This window comes from Parasteatoda tepidariorum, chromosome 6 (assembly GCF_043381705.1).
Source record: "Parasteatoda tepidariorum isolate YZ-2023 chromosome 6, CAS_Ptep_4.0, whole genome shotgun sequence".
Taxonomy (NCBI): domain Eukaryota; kingdom Metazoa; phylum Arthropoda; class Arachnida; order Araneae; family Theridiidae; genus Parasteatoda; species Parasteatoda tepidariorum.
Window position 1 is genome coordinate 56,873,252 of NC_092209.1, and position 7,339 is coordinate 56,880,590.

Sequence of the window (7,339 nt, forward strand, 5' to 3'; positions counted from 1 at the left end):
CTCAAATTTAGCATCCCAAAACCTTTTTCAATCTTTTTAACAGCATGAGAATTCATTATGGGACCTGTACTGCTGCGAAAAGCGGTCGTACTACATATTAAACCCCACCACAAATAATGCCATTAAATAATATTTTTTTATTATCTTGCAGTAATGCCCATCAACACATGCCCTTTTTCTTGTTTCTGTAGCGAAAATTTGTTTCCTCCACAACGTTTGGACATGAGTGTGGTAGCAACAAAGACAGTTCGAAAGAGTTGCTTCAGTTCGAAAAATACTACCATTTAGTGATAAGTATATAATACCTTAATGAACCTTATTAAAGCCATCAATCAATCTAAAACTCATCAAACTCATTCAATTTAAAAAGTATTTTAAACTTTTGTAGCAAGAGCAACAAAAAAATTTTGGATTCTTGACTAAGAAATTAATGAAAATATTCGTTTGATTAACTAAGCACACAGGAAATTTCTTAGCTCGCCAAGGATAAGCACATGATAGTAGTATATCCCGGTCTTTGCACCGCGTTTCCAAACTTTGAAACTTCTGGGAACTTTATATAAAAGACAAGAGTAAAGACAAGATCGAGAAAAATCAATTTGATCAGAAACTCATCCTTCACCTCGAGGAATTGCAACCCCTGTCTACATCGAGAAAGGAACGCTATCTACTCTAACGCCAAAAAGGAAACTAACTATTTTCATAACCACACATTTGAACTAGACCGTGATGAGCTGTAAAGGTTAGCCCGTTTAATTACTAGAGTATATTACTTCGAGGTTGAAGAAAAAGTATATTTGAACTTATTTGCATCAAATAAATTACCATAATAATTTATTTTAAAAAAATTAAAAAAATCAAAGCATCTTTAAAGTAGAATTTTAAATAGCTTCGGAAAGATTTCTGAACAAAAATTTGGAAGAAATCAGAATTTAAATGAGATGTGCTTTATGAATTTTAAAAAGTGTCTTTTATCATAACTTAAGCAAACTCGTCAAACTTGTATTAAAATTCATAAATTTTAAAAGCAACTTGTCAAAGGAGCTTAAAAATTTTAAAAGCATCTTTTGAATGCAAAATGTGTTTTATCATGATTACTAATCAAAAATCTTGGCAAAAAAGAACTTTACTAGATTTCTCATCTCTGAGATTTTTTTTTTTTTTTTTTTTTTTTTTTTTTTTTTTTTTTTTTNTTTTTTTTTTTTTTTTTTTTTTTTGTATATTACTTTGGGGAAAAAGGATTTTAAGACTCGGCAGTCGCGTCACGTATTTATTTTCCGATTGTTTACTTCACGCTATATTACACGTGGAACGCGGTATTCCGATAAATCGAAACGTCGTGGATTTAACTAATCCAATAATCAATAATTTGATCCTTATTTTTATCATGTTACGGCAATACGAATTTCAAACATCAGTCATAGTTTCTAATTGTGTTTGAACTAACCCTTTGATGTACAGTAGACACTGAAGTCCTTTTTGCACATTTTTTTCTGACACTCAAATTAGAAACAAAAAACAGACCAATAGATTCTAAAAAAATCTGATAGATTATCGGAATTGTATTTGTACTAAAATATAAAATCCTAACAAAGTAATTTGAGGAAAGAAATTTCAAAGATGAATAATTGTTTCGATTACATCCAAATAAGTGCAAATTCAGCCGTGTTTTGAAGATTTTACCTTTAACGCAGAAAAGGGAAGTGGTGTTACGAACAGTATTTCATAAACATAAATTATTAAAATGCTATATAAAAGTTGTCACTTGTTTTGATTTAAATTAATACAAAATAATGAAAAATACGAAGAAAAAAAACTTTAATAAAAATTCTGCTTAAACATTGTAATGAGACATACATCATCATCATCATCATCATAGTTACTCAGACAGCCCAATGTGAGCCAATGCCTTCCTCTGAAGATTTCTCCATGACGACATCCGACTTATCTTTGATCTCTAATTCTTTTCATTAATTGCGAGAAAATCAGACTCCACTGAGTCAGCCCATCCAATACCTCCTAGATGGAAGAAAGCCGAAGGACGGAAAACGATGACTCATACAGTTAGGCCCAGATTTGCTGATCACTTCTGACGAAGCTTCTCTTTTTCCCTTTTTCTCGACACTTTTTCGTTACTCTTCTACTAATTTTTTACTTTCTACAAATTATTATTATTATTTTTTTTGTCTAGATTAAATGTTCTTAAATTGTGTAAAAATGCTTAATATATTTATTTGTTTTCAGAAATGATTAACAATAAATCAATTCTAACAAAAATAACTGTTGTGTGAATGAAAAAAAATATATTTTTAAGCATTAAATATCAGTTTTATTTTATAAATTGGAAAATTTTATCTAACTTTTTGTTATAAAATGTATGGATTAAAAACAAAGAAATATATTTTTAAAGGGATTTTACACATTTATTATTATTATAGTTTTGACATAAAACTAAGAAAGGGGTCTAATTTTTATAATATGATACTTACATTTTTAGTAGATGATTATTTTGGATTTTAATGATTATGTTTTGCATGTTATTAGAACTAGAGCATACGAAATAAAATAGAAATTGTTTATAAACAATGACATAAAATGAGCTTAAAAAAATTTAGAAAATCAAATGCAGTCTTCAAACAAGGTTTAGATAGTAAAAAAAAACATATCAAAAGCATGATTATAATTTGTATTTTTTTCCTGTGGAAGTGTGATTGTTAGAAGTGATAAACTAAAATTAAAGTAAGCAACCTTAGATAACAAATATTTTATTAAATAGCAAATTCAAAAAACGATAAATAAAATGTAAACACAAATTTTACTGAAATATGTTAAAACTTTCAGTAACATTTAAAAAAGTATAATTTTTACCATCACACTGATAAACTAAAATAAAGTAAGCAACCTTAGATAATAAATATTTTATTAAATAGCAAATTCAAAAAATGATAAATAAAATGTAAACATAAATTTTACTGATATATGTTTAACTTTCAGTAGCATTTAAAAATAATTCTAATGTCATTTAATATCTCTTTTCTAATGTCATTTTCCTTGAAATGCATCTCACATACCTATAACAAAATGAATACAATATTTAAATGTGCATTTAAAATAAATAGTACATACTATATTCATGTATGAAAAATTAATAGATTTTTGTAGAAAAATTAATAGATTTAAATTTCATAATCAAATAAATTACAATATATTATGGTCAAACAAAAATGTTTAAAGTTTGAGCAAAAATTTAATAAAATACTAAAATTATTAATATTTTTATAAAATAAAACTCTATAAAAATAACTATATATTACAATAGTTTGCGATATGATTGATAAGAACAACTTAATTATTATAAATAATTTATCCACAATTTAAAATAATTTACTCTTAGTAAAAATATAATAAAGAAGCATAATTAAATTTTTAAAAATAAGAACAAATATTACTCACTTTAGAATTCTTTGCAACTTCAAAATCTCTTGGCATGGCGGCAAGCCATTTCTTACGTATTGGGAAATCCAAAATTTAATACTTTTGTACCATCAACTTTGTAAAATCCTCTGCAGTTTGGTACACAGCACTCATATGCAATTATTCATAACACTAAGAATTAAATTAATGCTGACATTTATAACATTTGTAGAATAAATATAAATTTTACGAAGAACGTTGACACCAGAACACACACGGTTGTTTACAAATTCAAATCAAAAATATTCGCCAATTGGCTGAATGCCGACACAGGTTATAATACTTGAGAATATCGCCAATGGCTCGTTTGATCAGATTCGGAGTTTTTCGTAAAAATAGCTACCCTGACTGGTTTCCCTCTGGGCCTAACTCTACTACGTCATCATCGCCTATAGCAGGGATGGCGAACCAATGGCACGCGTGCCATTTATGGCACGAGACACAATATTTTGGGCACGCCACCGATCACAATTGTTATTACACTATGAATTTTTATTACACAAATGTTATTACACTATGAAGCATATGAAACAATTAAATTAAAATTCACAAAAACGAACAAAATAAACAATTATTAATAAAAAAATTAACAATTAATGTTAAAAAACAATTAATAACCATAAAAAACAAGCTAACAATAAATAACTAGCAAAAAAAAATTACAGTCACACTGTTGTTACTTTAGGTTGTTTTAAGACATGGCAAAATGTTTTTTTTTTTTTATTTTTTTATTTTTTTTGTCAATGTAAATAAAGAGTTTTGATTTGATAGTATTTAGTATTTCTATTTTTCCAATAATCACGAAGTCAAAATTATTGGACGGCACGTCTATGACCTCATTGAACAAGTTTTAAGAAAAAATGGCACTTTGGTGTATAAAGGTTCGCCACCACTGGCCTATAGTAACCCGTTGTGAGGCTTGATTCCTTTCTAGGAGGTATTGGCCCATCTCAACCGCGGCCTTCCCCCCTTTCTTTTTCCAGTGGGTCTAAAAAGCAGTATCTTTTTTATTGTGTTGTCATCACTCATTCGAATCACGTGGGCAATCCAATTCATTATATTTATTTTCATGTATTTAATTATATCAGGTTGTTTATAAATCTTGTTCAGTTCAAAGTTAAATCTCCTTCTCCAATTAATGTTTTCATTTACACCACCAAGTATACTCCGCAAAATCTTTCTCTCAATGAGACATACAATCATCATTATTCAATCTAATTTATTTTTAAAAAACGGATTGTGAATAAAATAATTTTATATAAACACGAAATAACTTATTTTAAGGTTTTTAAGAAAGGAGTGGAACTGTGAGAAACATTTTAACTAAAGAGCAGTATAACGTACGGGAATTGTAACTAAAAATAGAACAGTAAACGGATTGTAAATAAAAGTGAAACGGTAAAAAATAACTTCTAAATAAAACGACTTTTAAGCATATGTTGTATAAATATGGTAGATAACAAGTTTGATAATATTTAGTTACACTGTGCCCTTCAGAAAGAGTTGCAATGTATTTAACAAGTTTTCAAATCATAATAATGAGCTGGATTAACAAGCTAAAAAAATATTTTAATATAAAAATAACGCGATATTTTGGTTAAAGTGCATCGATATTTTTAACAATGTATACAGGGTGCTCCGTAATCAACGTGCATATTTTTGAAATCTCTGTGAAAGATGAAAAAAATACACACTTTAAGGTATATTAATAACTCTTTATAGTGTCTTTTTTTCTACTAATTTTTGGGATTGAGATTGACTTAAAAAGGTTTGCGGGATTTTTAATATTTTACCTCGTGCAACGTTTGACCGTAAACTTGAACTTGCGTGTTTATAAAAGACGAATTTATAAGTTCTATGTTTATAACAACAAATAAGCTTCATAACAAAGAATCAAGTGAACGAACGCATAAAGCACAAGAGAAAATAAGAGTCCCAGTGATGGCTGCTCTTCTTGACCCAATGCTAACCTTAACTGCTACCACATTAATGTAAACAAAACTCCCCGTTTTTTTTTTTTTTTTTTCTGGAAATGATCAGCATACGGCGACAGAAACCATAGGTGGGAAAATAGCTTTTCATTGACAATTAAATATTAATGAAGATGGTGGGAAGCATACTTCCCAAGGCTTAATAAAGAGTGAAAAGAAGGAAAACGAAAACGTCATTGATATCTGACGAATCTTTAATGAGGAAAACAGGTTTAAAAACATCAAAACCTGTCTGCTTGACCGAAACAACTGAGGAGTTGAAAGAATTAGTAGAAACACTTTCAGGTGTCATCCGACAGTCAAAACAGATTTGCATATTTTTAAACTCATTTTTTTTAAAGTGATTTCCCAAAATTTGAATACATTTTCGTTTTTAACCCACTAAAATGATAATTTGAGCTTCCCCAATCTATGCTTTTTAAACTTCATTTTTGACAAAAACTTAAAAAATTATTTAACGATAATAAATACATAACATTCTGTATGTATCATAATCGCAGTGGATGTTGTTGTTGCTGACCCAAGCCACTAGTACAAGGGTGCGACTGTTCTTGATTTCAGAGGCGCCATCTATGGCCATGATTCACACCCGTTTATAGGGCGGACACTTTCAAACATCCATTCATTCATCGACAGATCGTAATTTCGACCTGAACTGGAGAACGATCAATCTCCAATTCAGTAACCCCTGAGGTATAATTTATTATGGGAACGTGGAGGACTTTGTGACAAGACAGATATAACGTGCACCAGTCACCATTTACTACACGGGGAGTCTTCTTCGGACTGGATTCGAACTCCGTTCTCACGGTCTTGAGTCCAGTGCCCTGCCAACCAAGCCCCGGCTTCCCCGCAGATGTGGTCATGTAATATTATTCTTTAAAACAATCTTTGAAAAATACTACGTATGTTTAATAAGTGGCAAAAATATTATTTCAACAACAATTATTTATAACCTAATATCATTCAAAATAAAAGGATATTCTGAAATAATCTTATTTTGAAAGGAGAAAAAAAAAATACTTTTAAATATCTAGGCGTAACACAATTTAAAATTCATGCATTTCAAACGAGCGCTTTTATTTCTAGAGCCATAAAACTATAACAAATATGAATATTTCAGGGGTACTAAACTATCGCCGAGTAATACATTATTTACTTAGTTTTATTTCCATTCCATCAGAATAAAGAACAAAACAATGCGTTTTATCTTTCATTTCGAATCTAATCTAATCAAAATGTTCTCCACTAAGAGAGCAACAATGGCAGCATGCGATGAAAAGAAAAGAAAAACATAATTTTTTGAGAGCAAAAGGGAGTAAATTAAACAAATAAAAATGAAATTCCTCACCTAATTGAAAATTCCGGAAATTACTATTTTACATCTTTATCACAGTTTTACTATTTCTTTTTAATACAAAGTGTTTTAGGTTATTTATTTTTACCTTAAAAATTTATTGTTAGGACATGATTGTAATCCTTTTTAAAGACTACCCCATTGGTTTTCTATTATATGATGTAATGTAAAAGCAGACTGATTGCGGGATTAGAGAATTGATTTTAATTCCTTTAAATTACTGCCGATGTGCCGTAATATTCGTGTCAAATATTGACGTATAAATAACACTAATACGCGAGACACTAATACTCTTGAGGGATTTACCTTTCTCTTTGACTAAAAGGTTTACCCTAAAGCGTCTAATATAATTGTGTTAACTATAGCTGTTAGAAGGATTAGTATTTGCAAGTAAGAGTTTGAATGTTTTTCTGCTAAAGAATAGTAAAAAAAAAAAAAAAAAAAAAAAAAAAAAAAAAAAAAAAAAAAAAAAAAAAAAAAAAAAAAAAAAAAAAAAAAAAAAAAAAAAAAAAAAAAA

The 7,339-nt window shown here is 28.8% G+C and overlaps 1 protein-coding gene and 1 long non-coding RNA gene across 5 annotated transcripts in view; both read right to left on the minus strand.

The window, feature by feature from the left end:
* Positions 1-7,339, minus strand: part of LOC107456924 (Oxysterol-binding protein-related protein 8) — a 142,118-nt gene that overhangs the window by 82,264 nt on the left and 52,515 nt on the right. The gene's annotated exons all lie outside the window — the stretch shown is intronic.
* Positions 2,750-3,606, minus strand: LOC122269932 (uncharacterized). Its single transcript, XR_006225480.2, has 2 exons — positions 3,454-3,606; positions 2,750-3,071 (listed from the first exon to the last, which is right to left on the minus strand). It is a non-coding gene; the product is annotated as an uncharacterized lncRNA (long non-coding RNA).